General features: G+C 37.1%; 1 protein-coding gene across 1 annotated transcript in view; it reads left to right on the forward strand.

Annotated features, from left to right (window-relative positions):
• LOC125238519 overlaps window positions 1-21,081 on the forward strand; it is a 104,120-nt gene that overhangs the window by 22,949 nt on the left and 60,090 nt on the right. The window contains exon 2 of the mRNA XM_048145851.1: window positions 13,346-13,455. The gene's annotated coding sequence lies outside the window, so the exon portion shown is untranslated. The remainder of the gene's footprint in view (window positions 1-13,345; window positions 13,456-21,081) is intronic.

Below are 21,081 nucleotides of genomic sequence, written 5' to 3' on the forward strand. Positions count from 1 at the left end.
CTGTTTTAAAACGTCCTAGTATTGCATTATTTCCCCATTGACAAATACTTCCCTTATATTTTTGTGGCTATTCCCACTAGTTACCACCAAGTTTTTACCTGTCCTAACTACTGGGATTTCCCCCACATTGTTAATTACCACATCGGGGGTTGATAGCTACTGGGATTAGTTTTCCCAGTAGTTACTACCAAAATATTGTTGTGATGGTTTAAAGTGACCAAAACACTAAAATATATATTCCATTGCATGCTTTAATAAACACAGGTGTCAGTTAGTAAAAGACAAATACTTATGTAACTCCGTATAGACAGATAAAGTCTAAGAAAAAACGTACCTCAAAACCATACAGAAAAAGGTACGGTGAGCTAGATGGCGATACACCTTTGGGGTAGGTACGCTCAGATAGATGGCGCTAATATTAATATTTGACATTTTAACACATATCAATATCATATCAAGCTGAGAATATTGTCAAAACGGAGGTTCAAAGGTTTTAAGCCTGTGTCGAGAGATGTAATACGTCAAATTCCGCGGGATGTCCCTAATGTATGCTTAATCATGGACACCCTAAAGAAAGAGATGCAAGACCGGCGTGACGTAATTCAAGGTCAAATTTTCTGGCTTCAAAGTAATGTTCGGCGTGCAACATCCATGTATATAAGATTCTTGCAAATTAGTAAAGAACTTGTATGAAGTTCTATTTTTGAAATTATTACAGTTAACTAAAAGTGAACTGTAATTAAATATTATAGTTGACTAAGTGTCAAAGACTATCTAACACTGAAAAGTCAGCACTTATAGTTTAGTCTGTGGTGTCCTAATTGACAGATTAAAGTCGAGGAGTAGAAAATAGTACATTTCGATACAAGTGCGAAAAAGAGGAAGTTCGAAACGAGTGGCGATAAATTAAAACACGACCGAAGGGAGTGTTTTTAATCGACACGAGTTACGAATTTCCTTTTCGCACGTGTATCGAACGACGTTTTTCAGTACAGATGGACCTCCGAAGTTTCGACCTGGCATAATATAATGAACCACTTCTCGCACTAGTGCGTAAAAAAAACACCATCTGTACTGAAATAGTACATTTCGATACAAGTGCGAAAATGAGGAAGTTCTAAACGAGTGGCGATAGATTAAAACACGACCGAAGGGAGTGTTTTAAATCGACACGAGTTACGAATTTCCTCTTCGCACGTGTATCGAACGACGTTTTTCAGTACAGATGAGCCTCCGAAGTTTCGACCTGTTATATAATGAACCACTTCTCGAACTAGTGCGTAAAAAAACGACCATCTGTACTGAAAAATATTTTTCGTACGATGCACGCACGCACTTCTTTTTTTACGCACTTGTATCGTAATGTACTATTAAACGCTACTCTAAAATGCTACGCTAGATAAGTTGAGCAGACTTACATTTTGCATTTGCACTTAAACAATTTTACACCAAATGCTAAAGGGTGTCCGGTTCCCATGGCACCCCTTCCCCATTGTTTAAGGGGTGCGTAATGTAATCATACATGTGTGTAATGAAAGCTTTTAGTGTATACCTAAATGTTACAAAGCTTGTAGGCACCGATCGATTTTTTTTTGAATGTTATGTGGAGGCAAATGTGCAGAATAATCTCTTGATAAGGGCTCATGCACACTGCTAGTTTCATTTGATTGGTATGTTAATTTGTGTGCAATCTGAAATGTTTGTAATGTCTAAAATCGCATGCGCGTTGCGCGCCGTCTAAGTGAGTCTAAAGCCTCCGCCACACATAAAGCGTTTTGATAGCGTAGCGTAATGATAGCGGTGCGCCGGCGGAACACTCGCAATCCGCGCTCGTTAGTTCCCGCCGGCACAGTATAAAACCAGTAATAACTCTTCTTACAAACTTCACGCCGCGCGGTGTGTCCCCCTCCCACCCCTCGCATGCGGCGAAAACATGCGAAACTGGTGATTATTGGGCTGGACAGTCGGGGCCGCGTTTGCGCGCTGTGTTGACGTGTTGAGTTCGGGAGAAAATGACGTCAGCACCGAAGACATATTTTCGTTACTGTAGTGTTTATGGGTGTATGGAAAGTTCTCAAAATGCGGAAATGTCATTCTTTAGAATTCCTAGACACCCAGAAAAGTAAGTGGTTGTTATATATTTGCAGTGTTAGGTACATTATTGCTTACGTAAATGGCGTAAAAGTGAGATTTAAAGCTAGAATGACACATTAAAATCAATAAGGATTTATCTGTAACGACATTTAGGTAGATGCTGCGATCTATCTAGCTCGAAAGTTTGGTACCTACTTAAATATTGTGCAAACATCTATTCAAACATTTTATGTAAATATGATTTCGTCAGTATTTAAGAAACAAATACGTACTTGAATCTTTATTAGATAAAAAGGTAGAAAGAGCGTTGGTACTAGCATAGCGCCATACACAGTTACTAATACGAGTAGGACAGTAGGTACCTACGTTTCTAGTTCAAACGAATCTTTTTTTTATTGTGATGGATTGGGTGTATTCTAGAGAAAACATATAAAATGAACACTTAAATTAACGCTTTTGCAATTATTGTTACACAATCTACTATTGCGCGTATGAGAGTAATATATTTATAATGATTTTTTGTATCTTCAATACTGACTAATGTGGTGTCATGACGTGGTATTGTTATACTAAAACCTACTTACAGTTAATAGTACCTATTAGATTTACAACAACTTACATTGTACGAAGTCGATTATAGTAACGTTGTACAACCCTGCGTGACCTTGCGCAGTAGTAACGACCGCGCCGCCGCTGCCGGAGATTAACTACTGATATATCCTTATACTGTGCCGCCGGCGTCCGTGGGCGCAACGCCAGCGTTCGTCCGGCGCACCGCTGTCATTGCGCTCCGCTAACGCTCCGCCTGCGCTCTCAAAACGCGCATGTGTGGCTGAGATTTTAAACATTAGTATTTAGTATAAACTTATACAATGCAATAAGGTGAAAAAGTGGATACATCTCTTTGTATTCGACCAGGGGGCCAATTTTTGAGTCTCACTGTCACTAAAATACCGGTTGAAAACGGTGAATTGCCTATTATTTTTAGTGACAATTTTCTGAATTCGAACACCGTGAGACTCAAAAATCGGTCCCCAGCACGGGTAGCATGGTCGCGCGATAGACAATAAAATATGAGGCCGTCCCTATCGCACTATTAGTAAGAGCGATAGGGACGGCCAGATGTTTTATCATTTATCGCGCGACCATAATTGCCTACCAGATTGTCATAATGTAGAAATAGACGACGATACCTTAACACGGGAAGTAACAATATAATGTTCGTTATTACGTAAAGAGAAAGTGTCCAATGTTTCCTTTGAACTGTGCATGTTTGCGTGTAACAGAACCACTATTAATTGAACTGTAGTGTACCTCATGTCTATTGCATTATGGTGCGACTGGTTTTACGTACAAATGTGCCTTCCGGCCCAGCGTGCGTAGCCGAATGCAAAAACGCTCACGAAACGAAACGCTCGTAGATATCTATCTCTATCGCTCTTGCGTATTGGCGTGACAAAGTCAGACTACCTTTCGCGGGGTTTCGTGCGGTGTAACGGTTTTAACACGTCAGCCGCGTTAGCTGGAGACCCGGGTTCGATTCCCGGCTTCGCCACCAGTGGGCTTGATCGCTGTTTCTTTAGCGTATGGTATCTATTTCAGTTTAGTAATTAATTAATTATCTATATACTCGATCCTCTTTGTATAAAATTAATGTTATTTTTATATTGAGGTGTATTGAAACAAAATCATTGAGGCGATAAAACATGCATTTTGCTTAGAATATACATGACTCGAGTTTTTTGCTGGTTTAAACGTAAACCGAATTATTTAATCCATATTCAACAGACTCCGTCAAAATGTAGTTATAAATTTTAATTTGACAGTAACAGTAAACGCATTGTAGTCGGTTTCTTAGAACTGTTGCAATTATTTCGATTAAAATTACAAATTAGCGGTCAATTATTCAGTTGTCGATTATTTAGATATTCATGCGGTTAACGAAGAAACACTTAATATTTGATGCATGTATGAAATGAACGAGTAGCTATCCGGAAATCATTTAGCCTATATCGTACATTTAGAGATAATCATCCATAAAATATACTCTGTCAAACAAGTCTGTCAGTAAATAAGAACAAAGAAAACTATATGCATCCTTTTCTTTAGGGTGCTAGAGAAAAGGATACCTATAGTTTTCTTAGTTCTTATTTACTGACAGACTTGTTTGACAGAGTATAAATTCAGTGCTTGTACAGTATCCGGCGATGATGATTGCAATTCTTCGTGCAGCGTTGTCTCTTTCTTGCTTACTCGTATGTGACGTTTTGTCTCTTTCCTAAGACTGATGTGCATTATTTACTGTACTGGATGGAATGGACTCCTTTAATTTCTGCATGCAACAAAATGGAACTTTTTGCTGTTAAATGACACATTATCCATACTAATATTATAAATGGGAAAGTGTGTGTGTCTGTTTGTTTGTCCGTCTTTCACGGCAAAACGGAGCGAGGGATTGATGTCATTTTTTAAGTGGAGATAGTTGAAGGGATGGAGAGTGACATAGGCTACTTTTTGTCTCTTTCTAACCCTTCTCGAAAATGAGAGGTAAAGTTTGTATGGAGAATTCCACAATTTTCGAATTTAACGCGAGCGCAGCCACGGGCAAAAGCTAGTAATGTGTAAATATCATTAATTGGATAGAGAAAGTGAACAGCGCCCACTAACAATTTAATTTATCTTCTTCTTCAAGCAGGGGCGGCTCACTCCGCGATCCTTTCGCCGCGCTACAAGTACATGCCGGTGGCCGCGAGTTCGCGGCCCATTCAGTGGCGACGACCTTCGCGCGGCGCAATAGAATTCAATGTCGTCTGCACGCGTGCGGTCCGTTTGTTAATCTATTATATATTCTGTGCTTCAAGTGCCTCACCAACTAGCAAAGGTTGGCAGTCAGCTCTATTTCTCCCTGTCTTTGGCGAGGTTGAAAAGCTCATAACTTAAAAGGAGACACCAGCCACTGTAATAATTGTACGTTTTTTGAACAAATTAACAATTTTGATTTTTTTTTTCATCGGCATCTTCGATTCCAGTCCATTCAAGAATCGTAGCCACGATTTCTTGCTATAGCTTCCTACGACCTGAACGCCCTTTTCCGGAAACTTTGCCCGGTATTATGGTCTGTAGGAATTCGTATACGGTATCTAAGAATGTGACCCAATTACTTTCTAGAACTACAATTATTACATTTTCTATAATATTTACGTGCGTATCGTATTCTAAAACGTCAAAAACTTCATGTTAGAGTCTTCTTCACTAGTTTTAATCGAACAATAAATTATAACCAAAACATCACGACCTCTATCGATTCGTCTAGGGTAACTTATGCACCCCAAACTGTACACAGCGCGAACAAAGGGTAAATTAATCTCTACATAATGTCCCCATAGAGGCTAGCCATATCGCTCATTCGGATACACATACGCATAATACAATCGCTGACGTCGCTGTCAAATACAAAGGAGAAAAAATACGAAAACTTACCGTTTCTGATACATTTGATAGATATCGTTATGATTGCGGCTATTTATTAAGCATACTAACAAAAATGAATTTCTTAAACAGTACCGCTAACAAAGGGCATAATCTCTGTATAATGTCCCCCATAGAGGCTAGCCATATCGCTCATTCGGATACACATACGCATAATACAATCGCGAATGTCGCACAACGGAGAAATAAGTTTATTGCAAAAAAATAATTTTTGGAACAAGCTTTTATTATAACTTACCTTTATTATAACAGTCATCTTTTGTTTAAATTATAAATGGGCTTACTCTTGACCACAGACTAGCCAAAGGCAAAGACGTAGCCTACTGAGCTCGCCTGGAAGATGCCTGTTCACCCTTGGTTGAAGGTTGATGCTTTCCGAGGCGTTTCTAAAAAGTCCTTACTCGATGTGGGTACGGTACGACGTTTCATAATAGAGTTCCTATGACCACCTTTCTGCTCCATCATCAGATCAGCTCCATGATACTCGTACCATAATACTCGTATTGCATTGTCACGTGATTTACATATGCCTGCAAAATTTCAGCTCAATCGGAAATCGGGAAGTGGGTCAAATTTAAATTTAAATTAACATACTACGTTAAATAAAAGCTTTTTTTTGGGATGCAAACGACCAAAGGTCGCCTGATGGTAACCGCCGCCCATACCCGAAACACCAAAAGGCAAGTTAAATGGGTGTTAAGCTTGGTAATAAAAATACGAAAACTTACCGTTTCTGATCACATTTGATGGATTAAATAAATATCTACTTGACTCTGACTGCTGAGCCGCGGTCCTGGGTTCGAATTTCGGTAAGGGCATTTTTTTGTGTGATGAGCACAGATGTTTGTTCCTGATGAGTTATGGACTTTTGTTACCAAAGGATTTAATCTCTATAAATAAATACCCTTACCGGGATTCGAATCCAGGACTGCGGCTTAGCAGGCAGGGTCACTTAGCGCGTACCGGTCGTCAGCTCAAACTAAAATTACAAACTGAGACCTTATTAGAACGTCATAAGATTCACCCTTGGTCACTTAAGTACACAAGCATTCATGACAAGACAAGTTACATAAAACAATCCGAATGGGCGTCACCCATTAATCTACATCCGTCTCGCTCGCACGTATGCACGAGGTCAGTGTGCGAGAGGGATGGCACACAATCGATATATGTTTTATTTTGTTGGGGACAGTTGAGGCTGGTTTGAACTCGGGATGATTTTAGAGTAAGGAATTTAAAATGTACATACCTATACAGGGTGCCTTTGATTCTATGACCCTTTTTGAGGTAAATCATGGATAATTATATATCATGTTTATATTACAAGGGCAATAAGCGAGACGACTATAAATAACTAATTAGTCCGTCAGTTAGATTATCAAAGAATTTTAGGCACGTATTTTTTCTTTTTTCTCGTATTTAGGCACGTATTTTTTATTTTTTCTCGTATTACGAGAAAAAATAAAAAATACGTGCCTAAAATTCTTTCATAATCTAACTGACGGACTAATTAGTTTTTTAAGTCGTCTCGCCTATTTGTTGTAATACAGAGTGGGGCCTGTAACAAAGGCGAAGTATTGAACTGTAGGCTATTCTCCTTATACTGATCAACATTTGTTGAGTGACTTTTAAAAATTATGAAGTCTTGAAATTTTTAATTTTTCATACAAAATAAATATTAGCTTCAATGTACGCCATTATTGTTGTCATTGACGTTGTCTGTCACACTTTAGACTTAACAGAGTTCGCAATACATTACCTCTTAGAAAAAACTTTCAAGGGTGATAAAAATCAAAATACAAGTTATTTTTAAAAGTCGCCGAACAAATGTTGATCAGTATAAGGAGAATAGCCTAGAGTTCAATTCTTCGCCTTTGTTACAGGCCCCACTCTGTATAAAAACGAAAAATGACGACGGTACACTGCGTTGAAGTTTCGCGTGACATCACGCCTAGGTACAATTTTTACCTAGAACTGACGTCACAAGCCCCCACTCTGGAACTTTGATGCTCTATATCTTTGTATTTTTTCATTAATTAGAAAAAGTGAAAAATGTGTGTTCAGTATTTTTGGACGATCTAACTGACGGACTAAACAGAATGCCATTTTTTTATGTAGTCGCCATCCCTATTGTAAGTGGAAAAACCCTTGCCCGTGTGAGGTTAAGAATTTCACCACCCCCGTTTCTTCCCGTGGGTGTTGTAGAAGTCGACTGTGGGATATGGGTTAAATTGTGGCGAAGGCGAGAGGCTGGCAACCTATCACTGCAATGTCACAATTTCGTTATATTTCAACCCCTTAATTGCCGGGAGTGGCACTGAAGCTTGAGTAGTTGTATGTGCTCTGCCTATCCCTTTATGGGATACAGGCGTGATTGTATGTATATGTATGTTTGTAAGAGTTGAAAAAATACTTTTTGTGACACTTGAACTTCTGGCGTCTGAAGTCTAGCCCGAGATACAAAGTTTTGGCGTAGGCACTAGTTTTTTACGAAAGCAACTGCCATCTGACCTTCCAACTTCCAACCCAAAAGGTAACTAGGCCTTATTCGAAATAGTCCGACTTCCTCACTACATTTTCCTTCACCCAAAAGCGATAAAATATCAAACGACATTACGCACATAAGTTTCGAAAAATTCATTGGTACAGTCAACAACACAGCTGTGACTACAAAGTGCCAAAAATATGTATACACACCTTAATGTACAGGCAATAAAGTTCTGTATACATACAGTACCGGTCAAAAATTTAAGTTCACTCCTTGTTTTCAGTACAATTGACTGCTTTAGAGAGATAGTTTTTTGTAGTTCAGACGTCAAAATTTGTTTCGTAAACAATGTATATTTTTTTAACATCTGTTTCCCTCAAATCTTATAGGCTAAATAATTATTTGGCCTATATTATCTGGCTAAAACTGTGTTTCGTGTAAAGATGTGTCTCAATTAGTGGCAAAGGCAAGGCCATAAATATAACTAGCATTTTGCCGTCATGATTTTAGTGAAAGAAAGGTACGTGAATTGTGTCTAACTAGTAAAACAAATCTCCACAAAACAATAAATATAAGTTGAAAACATATTTCGACTACCAAACCGAAGATAATTATCGTACAAAAATACTCATTTGTACCGAAATCAAAGGGTGAACTCAAACTTTTGACCGGTACTGTACATATTTTCGGCACGGTCTATATTCAACGCTGTGTTGTTGACTGTACATCTGGTACGAGCCGGGATTCGATATATGGGAGAAGCTTTTGTATGAGAGATACGACGTTCTGAAAATTATTCAAGCCCCTAATTTGATAGACTGTATACAAGATCGAATCCTAGTTATTAGATGATCGATCTGTTTGTACGTCTGTCTCACTCGCTCTTAACGGATTAGAGGGAGATAGGTGTGAGTTGACCAATTAGAGTGCCGTCTGTAAAGTTTAATATGTGAGCGAGTTTAGTAAAACGTCCCACTTTGTTGATTGCTATAGAGCCGCTTTGTCAGTTTGTTCATATAAAGATACAAGCTAATCTCGTCTTTATGGTAAACGACAAAGTGGGACGTTTTGCCAATCACTAACACATATTATGATTTAGTCAAAGCGTCGTGTTTTAATTTATCGCCACTCGTTCGATCTTCCTTTTTTCCGCGCTTGTATCGTAATGTACTATTATATTATTCAGCGCTAAAAACATAATCTATGTTCAAGAAACGTTAAATCATAATAAAAATCACAGCATTTGGTGTAATTTGCCACTACCAACAATACTATTCTTTCCACAATTACTTACCAAAACCAACCTTATTGTTATAAAGATAAGGTTTAAACTGCAAGGGTGATTGACATTGAGGGTGCTCCCCTTAGGATATTATTCGGCGATAAAATCATTAAATGTCCGAAGTCGGCCATTTTGGAAAAAGGTCGTAAGTGACGTAAGTTTTGTTGCACAATTTGTACTTTATCTTTTTAAAAGCGGTAATGTAATGTACACATTAGAGATGGGCCGAATATGGACTTTGCCGAATACGAACATTCGGCCGAACATTCGGTTCAGCTCTTACCGAACCGAACATTCGGCCGAATATTCGGTTACGCAATATTTTTAAAGCGGATGTTCATTAAAACTATTAAATGATTGATAATGGTTACATATGTTACTATTACAACTATGTTCTTATGATTTAATGGATAACTAAAACTTAGTTAAAACAACTCTGAACTCTTCTTAACTATTAAACTACGGTTTTTTAACTTTTTTACAAAACAATTGTACCTACCTAATATTTTGACGCATACGTACCTATTTATATCTTTTTAGTAGTTCCTTAGAAAGCTATTAAAATAGGAGCGTATTATTCAATGGAATACGTAAGATCTTCATTAGTGATTTACTTTGTTTATTCGGTAAATATTCGGCAATGCAACCGAATTATTCGGCCGAATACGAACATTGAAAAACTTGCCGAATATGCCGAATACCGAATATTTACCGAATATTCGGCCCATCTCTAGTACACATACAATAGAGATTGTGCTGTGGATCGAGTTTGATTTTAATTGATGGTCTGTACGCTTGACGAATTTATATAATGCAAAATAGTGGCGAATAATTGTAGGGATCTGTAGATACAATATAAAAAACAGAGCCCTTTTAAAACTATAATTATAACTAGGTTTTGCCCGGGTCTTTGCTCGCGTTAGAAAGAGACAAAAAGTAGCCTATGTCACTCTCCATCCCTTCAACTATCTCCACCTAAAGAACCACGTCAATTCGTCGCTCCATTTTGCCGTGAAAGACGGACAAACAAACAGACACACACACTTTCCCATTTATAATATTAGTATGGATTTCCTTTAAGATGTACAGGGAGCTGCAAAAGTGCATGGCGAATTTGACAATGAATTCATTCATAATTTTCATTGTCAGTACTTTCATTCATTTCATGGCTTCGATGCTGTGTGGCGCAAGAAAACTGCCTCACTGCTTGACAGAGTGCGCGGCAGTAGCAACAGCATTCTAAACATGATAGCAAATAAGCTAGATTGTCCGCTGTTATGGGCAATGAGTCAGAGGACGAAGTCACTTTTATCTATTAATTATTAAATATTACTTGTTTAATTTTGTTACTAACATAGAAAATAAGCGACTTAACTAACACATTTCTTGGACCATTTGTTGTCTGAATTGAATAAATAAATAACTAAATAAATAATTTCTCCATGGAATTTTGCAGTTCACTGTACATATTTTTGAAAATTTAACACAAATAACATAATTTTAAACTAAAAGAAAAATTTACATCCGGCAGGAATCGAACCTACGACCAGCTGGTGATGATAAAAAATAAGTTTTTCAGAAATAAAATGAATTCAATTAGTAATTAAAATACGCAGCCAGTACGATACTTGTAATATGGTAGTTTATGTGACTGCTACATAATGAAAGGCATTTTTAAACGAGTGGTGGTTTATGATACGATCAAAAAGCAAGTTCATAAGTACAAGAGTAATACATTAATTTTGCCTATTGGCTATTATAAACTCTTTATTTACATGAACATATTTACATAATTATATAAGAAACTAAGACTAAACTTAAAAGCTAGCTAATGTCTAAAATAGGCCCTTGAGGCATTGTACCAAGGATACTGGCGACATTTCCTCGCTGTATCGCAATGCTGATACGTTGAGCGAGGAAGTCGCTTAAGTTAGCACTTTCCTATTGGCTTGAATATATATTTATAGATGTACCAGTTGTTACACTAATCTTGAAGATCATTAATAATATGAATTCTTGTAGATTGATTGTATTATAAAATAAATGAATCCAATCTATATAAAGCACATGTGTTATAAACAATGAAAATGAAATAGCACATTACGATATAAGTGCGTAAAAAAATGAAATTCGTAACTCGTGTCGATTTAAAACACTCCCTTCGGTCGTGTTTTAATTTATCGCCACTCGTTTCGGACTTCCTTCTCGCACGTGTATCGTACGACGTTTTTCAGTACAGATGACCCTCCGAAGTTTCGACCTGGCATATAATGAACCACTTCTCGCACTAGTGCGTAAAAAAAAACACCACCTGTACTGAAAGTTTTTCGCACTTGTATCGTAATGTACTATTTCAGTACAGATGACAGACTCCCTTCGGTCGTGTTTTAAATTATCGCCAATTCGCCACTCGTTTCGAACTTCCTTTTTTAACCACTTGTATCGTAATGTACTTACTATTATTTCATTAATCATAATAATCTTAAATGACACAGCAACATAATCTCTTTCTATCTACTTAAATAAATAAAATATCTTAAATGACAAACATCTCTTTTTATCTACTTTTGTAACTAACTACATATTAAAAAAATAAGACGCAAGTACTAAATGAACGTTTGTAATAAAACACCTAGTCCAAAATCACACTAGCATAAAACAAATAAAATCACCAACATTTTGCACCCTCGCGACTGCCCCTATATTTGATCTCAAATCTCAAAATGGCCGAAATGTTGTCAAAGTATCCGATAGTAACATCACTTGCAAAAAGTATCAATCTAAATTCTAACTTATCTCTTAGATACCAAAGTCTACTTTTAAACGATACAATTTACACGTGTGTTCATCTTCGATGGTTCATACGACGTTTTCATTCTGAGCCGTCTCCCCTCACCCCTAAGTACAGTCAGCGACAAAGAAATGAATATATACACGACTTTAATGTACAGACAATAAAGTCCTGTACACACTTTTTTGGCACTTTGGGTGTATTAATATATTTGATGTTGTAAAGTAACATTTCCTGAACATGACGGAATATTACCGGTATTTGATATTTTTGTACCAAAATGTGGATGATAAAAAATAGAGAGGGGATGTATGTAAGTTGGACTACTAAATAATTGATGCAAGTGATTGAGACGAATGGGACCAAAGTGAGTTTGACATTCCTTTTAGCAAGTAAGCAAAAAATAAGTTGGTAAACATATTTTTTATTTTGTTCTTCAATAAGTAAATACTAGATGACCTAATTAATGGAAAATCTCTTGACTGATCGATTTAGTACGTATTTGAGATGTGAAAGTCGCATATATATTTTAGTCGTCGAAACCTTCAATACAGTTGACCAAAAGAACAACGATGGCAGTTCATCGTAAAAAATATTCATGTCATGAATATGTTTTGTTTTACTGATGATTGTATTTAGATGTCATATAAACTATTACATTCGAGGTTTGCTAAATAATTGTGGTCAACTGTACTGTCTGGTTAGGAGCTTAATTTAATTTCAATGGTCGTTTAGGGAGAAGTGAGTAAAAGTTGTGTGTTGTTTCCGAAAAGTACGTAATAACGGCTGTAGTTTAAAACTACTATTGATATGCCGTTGGACCTAAAATTTCTTCCAATTCATACGAATGTATAATTTTATTGTAAAAAGTTAGGGAACGTGAAAAAGAGAATTTAAAAAGTTGCTGTGGACCTATCGAAACACCGATGCTTTGTAAAAATAGTTATATAATATTGCTTTCAATTAAAATTGTTTTTTTGAGAATATAGAGAAAATAATCATTGTTTTTTTCTGGACCCCTTTGTATCTTTACAAGTAATGCTTTATTCACATCACGAATATCACGATTATTTCCTTGGTTCCAAATTTTGGTCATTGTGATTATCTAAAATTTCAAGGCAACTTAACCAGAAATTTGTCACATGGTTTTTTTCTTAAATTATCGATTGTTTATACTAACGTAAAATCTCTTTTGTTTCAGATACCGGATGCGGGATGTGTCAGTGATCAGTGCAGTGGTGTGTGTGCGTGAAAATGTGTTGTGTGTGTGTGCGGAGCCGGCGCAGAGCTGAATGATCGCTTCCATAGAAGGTGAGAAAAACTTTTTGTTTACTTAAACTTTCATTGTTTTTTTTAATTATTATTAATGGGCTTACTATTGGCCACAGACTAGCCAAAAGCAAGGACGTGGCCTACGATGGAGTGTACTTGCGCATTGTAAAACATAACCAGGAATGTAAGACTACGCGCCATGTTGCGGAATTTCATTGAACTACTTTCTTCATACTATACTGAACTGTCACCGCGTACATCAGAATCAGAATACAGCGCCCTCTTGACAATAGTAATATATTTCTGGCCAGGCTTGAACATATGCATAATATATATTGAGGCGCTCATGAATGGTCTTTTCTTTTTACCCACTGATAACAAGAATATGAGACATAAAAATTATCCCAGTATTACCATTTTTTCTGGAATATTTTCTTCTATGGTGCTATGTCCATGGAAAAAACGCCTCGTTGATGTAATATAATTTTAGTGTTTTTTTTTTAGTAAGAAAGGTCCGCTTGGCAATAACTAACTTAGGATAACATCCAACATAAAAAAAGAAAAGAGCGTACACGCATCTTAAAGGCCGATAACTCACCTTAAACACTTCTGGCAGTGATCGCTTACCATCAGACGACCTGTCTATTGTTTTGCCTCCTATTTCATAAAAAAAATGTCGGCCGCAATAGACGTTAGAACTGTTAGAAGCTGGCGATAGTATTAAATATTTTTTATGATCTGATTCTCCCCGTGCACCAGTTCGCCTCAGTTTACCCTACAGTATAACAGCAATTTATGCTCGATCATATACAAATAACTTTGACCCACTTAGAAAAATTATGTCGCCACTCTACTGATATCAATGCTATGTCAAACATATGTGTTTATAACATATGTGCGCTGTCAAGTTTTAACACATAACATAACTTATACTAATAAGGTTGGACAGAGCACATGACACATACGGTGCAGGTCACTTTAAAACAGTCTAGAATTATAACTATACTAGCTTTTGCTCGCGGCTTCGCTCGCGTTAGAAAGAGACAAAAAGTAGCCTATGTCACTTTCCATCCCTTCAACTTCCACTTAAAAAATCTTGTCAATTCGTCGCTCCGTTTTGCCGTGAAAAACGGACAAACAAACAGACACACACACTTTCCCAGTTATAATACTAGCTTTTACCCACGGCTTCGCTCGAGTTAAATTCGAAAATTGCGGAATACTCCATATAAACTTCCTCCCCTCATTTTAGGGAAGTCGGGGATTACAAAGAGACAAAAAGTAGCCTATGTCACTCTCCATCCCTTTAACTATCTCCACTTAAAAAATCACGTCAATTCATCCCTCCGTTTTGCCGTGAAAGACAGACAAACAAACAACACACATACACTTTCCCATTTGTAATATTAGTATGGAATTATGGAGAGCCAGGGGAGAGACCTTTGCCCAGCAGTGGGACACTCCAATAGGCTAAGAAAAAAAAATGGGGTCACTATCAAATTTACCTTATCGCTAAAAGGCTATATAGCTGACATGTCTGGTGGGCTTTGTGGGGCAGCTAAATGCATCTTTAGCAAAACGTCTGGATCTTAAAACGTAACAATTTAAAATGATCTAACTGCAAAACATCTTCATCTTCGAATGACTTTCAAGTCATCCCAGCTGAATTGACTTTATGCTGACTGTATATTTACATTTTCTGACATCTAGCCGAAATAGTCGTTTAGCGATAAGATAAACTTGATAGTAACCCAAAAAATGATTTTATAAATCGTATCATTCACATGAATATGACGCGCAGATTTGTCAAATCCAACCTTTAATTGCATGAAAATAAGACCCAAAGCAGGCGTCTTCGTAAATGAAACCATCAAATAAACGAAACAAGGAGTGTCTTTTCAAATGGGGTTTTTCTCTAAGGGTGAAAAGTTAAAAGAAGTCCTTTTTGTTGAAAATAAACACCAATAGGGCTGCTTATTAACCGAGGGTCTACATTCTACAACAGTGTACCTATAAGTTCATTCATAGTTATTTGTTATACAAGGGGCAAAGTTGTATTTTAACCCGAGTGTAACACAAAACTTTTCCCCTCACTATAGCGAGGAAACTACAACGCAATTAACTTTTTAACAAAAAATAAAACCGCCTTCAAAAATAAGCGCGTTACAAAACACGGAGAAACTAAAAAGCAAAAAATAATAAACCTTTGAATTCAGATTTCTTATCGTATTGCAATAATCTATACATTCAAATTATAAACAAATCAATTATTTTTGTAGTCGGTACCAGACCTGTTCTTCGCCTTGCTATTGTCTGTTTGCCCCACCCAACCATACACAGGCTGGTACCGACTCCAAAAATAATTGATTTGTTTATAATTTGAATGTATAGATTATTGCAATACGATAAGAAATCTGAATTCAAAGGTTTATTATTTTTTGCTTTTTAGTTTCTCCGTGTTTTGTAACGCGCTTATTTTTGAAGGCGGTTTTATTTTTTGTTAAAAAGTTAATTTATTTGTTGATTTTTAGTGGTTCCTAGTGATATTATATGTATCAGTCCGAATACATGTACAGTAGTGAAAGAATTATCCTTTAACTCCTAACCATTGAGGAGTTGACCTTCCATCATCAGCTCAGCCACATAAAATTACTACCGTCAGGCGTAAATACTGGTGTACCTTTTAAAAATACACTAAAAACATTACATGTGCCTATAACATTTGAAGAGTTCCCTCGATTTCTCCAAGATCCCATCATCAGACCCTGACTTGGTGCCAATGGGACCATCTCGGGGTTATACCCGTTTGATCAAAAAAAAATTTTTGAAAATCGGTCCACGATTCTCGGAGATATCGAGTAACATACATACAAAAAAAAATAAAAAAAAAAAAAAAAACATTCAGTCGAATTGAGAACCTCCTCCTTTTTTGAAGTCGGTTAAAAAATGCGTTTATCACTGCTTCCAGTAGTTCCACAGGAGCTAAATCATCTTTATTACTAGGTTCACCTACTTTTATCAATTTTAAAGCAGTTTATTTGACTTTATTCAAGGTCAAATTACTTTACCCACTAGTGGATAAAATGCGTTTTTACCCAATGGTATTAAAGGATAAAACACGTGTTTCCGAGCTAGAGAGGGGAAAAACAAATTTCAAGTTATATAATCGGTTCAGTACTTTTGGAAACAATTGGCTGTGACAGTCGGACAGACAGACTCACGAGTGATCCTACAAGGGTTCCCTTTTTAGGGTTCCGTAGTCAACTAGGAACCCTTATAGTTTCGCCATGTCTGTCTGTCCGTCCGTCCGTCCGTCCGTCCGCGGATAATCTCAGTAACCGTAAGCACTAGAAAGCTGAAATTTGGTACCAATATGTATATCAATCACGCCAACAAAGTGCAAAAATAAAAAATGGAAAAAAATGTTTTATTAGGGTAGCCCCCTTACATGTAAAGTGGGGGCTGATATTTTTTTTCATTCCAACCCCAACGTGTGATATATTGTTGGATAGGTATTTAAAAATGAATAAGGGTTTACTAAGATCGTTTTTTGATAATATTAATATTTTCGGAAATAATCGCTCCTAAAGGAAAAAAAAGTGCGTCCCCCCCCCTCTAACTTTTTCCATTTTGGGATACGGAACATTAAAAAAAGGAATGTACAGTGCCGTAAAGTGTAAGACTAATCACCTATACTTCGTTTCTTTTAAGATTAGAATTATCTGTCAAACGGGTAAACAAAGAAGCAGTGGTCGTAGACCTTCCTTCTTCGATTTCGGCCGATACCACTGATTTCTTGGAACTTATGTACATAGTATTATAAGTTATAAGTTCCAAGAAATCAGTGGTATCGGCCGAAATCGAAGAAGGAAGGTCTACGACCACTGCTTCTTTGTTTACCCGTTTGACAGATAATTCTAATCTTAAAAGAAACGAAGTATATCTATTTACGATGCACGATGGTCGATCGAAGTGTGAACACTTGAACAACTCTGTATCGGGTAAAAGTTGAGACAATACGGGTCAATGACCCCGCGGGTGTAACGTATTTGGACATGCGCTTCACACGACTGTATTTGTCTTCTATTGTATAATGATGTATTTAGAGGGTGGTTTAGAATGTCGGAATTTGAATAAGAATCGTCAAATGGAGGGACAAAACCGGCCAAGTGCAAGTCGGACTCGCGCACCGAGGGTTCCGTGAGCATTTCTTTTTTTTGCCACTTTTATGGTGATATTTTTGAAAAAAAAAGCTATTTCTACTCAGAATTACTGGCTTTTTCAATACTAGCAGTTAAAAAATTGTCCCATACGATTTTTTCTTATTTTGTTACCATTTTCCGTACATGTATGGGATAACAAGAGGAAAGTAACAAAAATGTATGGAAATTCTGAGACACTTAAAACATGACCGAAGGATGGTGTTTTAACACAGATAACCCTATAGATGCAAAAATTCTTACCCCCAGATTTTTCGGGATGTTTTGATATATATTGTCACTTACCCACTAGAAAAAGCAAAAAAAAGCATCGGTGTTACAGCACCTGGTAGGGTAAAGTGGGTAAAATCGACACTAGTTACGATTTCCCTTTTACGACTTTTAGTAGGAATTTCTTACATTAGCAATTTTGATTGTCGACATCATGTCTTTCGGAATTTCGTCCTACGGACATTTGATTTCCGACATTGTGCTTACGTACCCATGAAACCGCTGCCTCCTTACCTCAGCTTGGTCTTTACGTCGATTTTCTGTTATCAACGGTTGACATGATGGCTAGACCCCCTAGTGTGTTGACCTCAAGTCGTGGCTCATGGAGAGAAACGCTATGTGGGCGACTATGTAATGACCACTGGATTCTATTATGTTTGTCTAAATACATACAATCACGCCTGTTTCCCTTATGGGTAGGCAGAGCACATGCAACTGCTAAAGTTACAGTGCCACTCTTGGCAAATAAGGGGTTGAAAGAAAACGAAACTGTGACATTGCAGTGACATGTTTGTCTAGCTGTCAGATATATCAGAGCGGGCGAGGTGTTCAAAATATGCGACACTAGCTTTTGCCCGCGGCTTCGCTCGCGTTAGAAAGAGACAAAAAGTAGTAGCTAGCCGCCGTGAATAATAGAAACAAAGGTTTTTTCACCACACCAACTGGTAAAGACTTACTTTGCTATTCGAAAACAGATAGCAAAATTGCATTTTACCCACAAGAGTGCAAAGTAATTTCATACAAATTTTAACTTGATGTCTAAAGCTGGGAGTTGGAATTCACGTATAAATTATTATTTTGAATCAGAAATGTTAAATAAATTGAAGTATTTTGTTTATTTTGATGTTTTACAGTTCATATTTTCATAGTGTTGGTGTGGTGAAAAATATTGTGTTTCACTCGGTGGCAAAGTTTGTTTAACTTTCGTGTCTTGAAACCCTCGCAACGCTCAAGATTCCACTTTTTGAACCACTCGCTGTGCTCGCGGTTCAATATTGGAATCTTTCGCTTGCTCGAGTCATCAATATTGGCACGTGCGGTTAAACAACACCTTTGCCCTCTTGTAAAACAAATGACTATTGTTTAACAGATTACGGCAAAAGCAAAAAAAAAAAACCATCTTAGAAAATTCGTACTATAGATATTCGCCATATTTGGCCACTTTGTTTATCACTAACGTTCCTCCTAACTTTGAAAAATTCATGTTTCTTTAGTGCCATGAACAAAACTGTAAGTTTACATTTAAATGGGGACATACTCCTTATAAATGTACGATTTTCATAATAATAATTAGAGATGGGCCGAATATTCGGTAAATATTCGGTATTCGGCATATTCGGCAAGTTTTTCAATGTTCGTATTCGGCCGAATAGTTCGGTTATATTGCCGAATATTTACCGAATAAACAAAGTAAATAAATAGCGTAAGTTGTTTCGTAATTCATGGGAAAATGACATCCTATTTCAGGATTCTAAGGACCAAAGGGGGTTATAAATGCGTTAAATATAAGTACTTACAATAATTATGTAAAAAAGTAAAAATAACATAGCTTTAGAAAATCACAAAAATCTAAATTTTCTTATGCACTAAATTAGAGGAACATTAAGAGCCTTAGTTAGTACCCAATGTACCCAATTTTTTAAATTAACCAATTTTTTAACTCTTAAGCCAGGATTTAAAATATGGTGGAACCGAATATTCGGCCGAATGTTCGGTTCGGTAACAGCCGAACCGAATGTTCGGCCGAATATTCGTATTCGGCAAAGTCCGTATTCGGCCCATCTCTAATAATAATATTTGCTCAAATTACTGCTTTCAATAAAATAAATAACTAAACATAACCTAAACACAAAATTAAAATATTGAAAAAATCCCCGACTGCGACATAGTAGACCGATTTTCATGAAACATGGCTAAGGACACTCCCGTCTAACTCAGCTTTCAGACAAAAACAAACGAAATCTAAATCGGTTCATCCGTTCGGGAGCTACGATGCCACAGACAAACAGAGTCGTTTTTGTGTCGGGGGTTAAAAATAAAAATGCCATGTAGCATTAAGTTCGCCTTTTGTAACTGTATATTTTTACTGTGCAATAAAGTTTAAATAAATAAATAAATAATAAAATACCCAAATCTATGAACTAAATCGTTTATCGATTACACCCCTACGTCACTGACCTACCACATGCTTACCCCCCTACACCCGCAGTCAGCTGTTTAGGGGGCGTGTGGGGTGTATGGGGGTTTCTTATGGCGCTAAAGGGGGTCAAAGGTTATACTTATTTTTGAGCGCGTAAAATTAACTAATATTTATAAAAAGCTTACAGCTTTTTTTTTATACTACGTCGGTGGCAAACAAGCATACGGCCCGCCTGATGTAAAGCGGTCACCTATGGACGCCTACAACTCAAACAGTGTCACATGCGCGTTGCCACCCCATTCGAAACTTGTACATTCCCTTTTGCTGTGTTAAGTACACAGCAAAAAGGAGTGTACAAGTTCCAAGGAGGGTTCGGGTTGCCGACGATTCAAAGGACAATAGACGGAACAACCGCAGTCCTCGTTGAGCACCCTCGTTGAGCTCTGGCAGCCTTACTCACCGGCAGGAACAGAACACAATGAGTAGGGTCTAGTGCTATTTGGCTGCGGTCTTCTGTAAGGCGGAGGTACTACCCCAGTTGGGCTCTGCTCTAGATTCGAGCGAGACGATATCCGCTGTGCTGTGCCCTACCACACAAAGCGGAATATCATTCGCTATGACCTACCTCCTACAAAAACTTTAGACGGGAGACGACTTTTTTAAGATTAGAGTAAATAAAGGTCTATTTGACCTAAATTTCACCAAATACTTTAGTTATCTCAAAAAATTATTTAAAATTACTCGAAATAAAATTATTTTCAAAAAAAGCGACGGTTTCGGGTACTATAATGTAAACCTTCCTCTATAATCACTCTATCTATGCATCAAAATGATTTATCATAGGGACAAACAGAGAAAGTTCATATATGTAGTGAAGAGTTCAATATGTTGGCTTTTAGATTGTTTTCTTAAAAATCGCACGACGACAATCGCGTGACTTTTCTAATCCTGAAAAAAAAACTGTGTACATCCATACTAATATTATAAATGGGAAAATGTGTGTGTCTGTTTATTTGTCCGTCCTTCACGGCAAAA

Source organism: Leguminivora glycinivorella, chromosome 24, assembly GCF_023078275.1.
Source record: "Leguminivora glycinivorella isolate SPB_JAAS2020 chromosome 24, LegGlyc_1.1, whole genome shotgun sequence".
In the NCBI taxonomy this organism is placed as follows: Eukaryota; Metazoa; Arthropoda; class Insecta; order Lepidoptera; family Tortricidae; genus Leguminivora; species Leguminivora glycinivorella.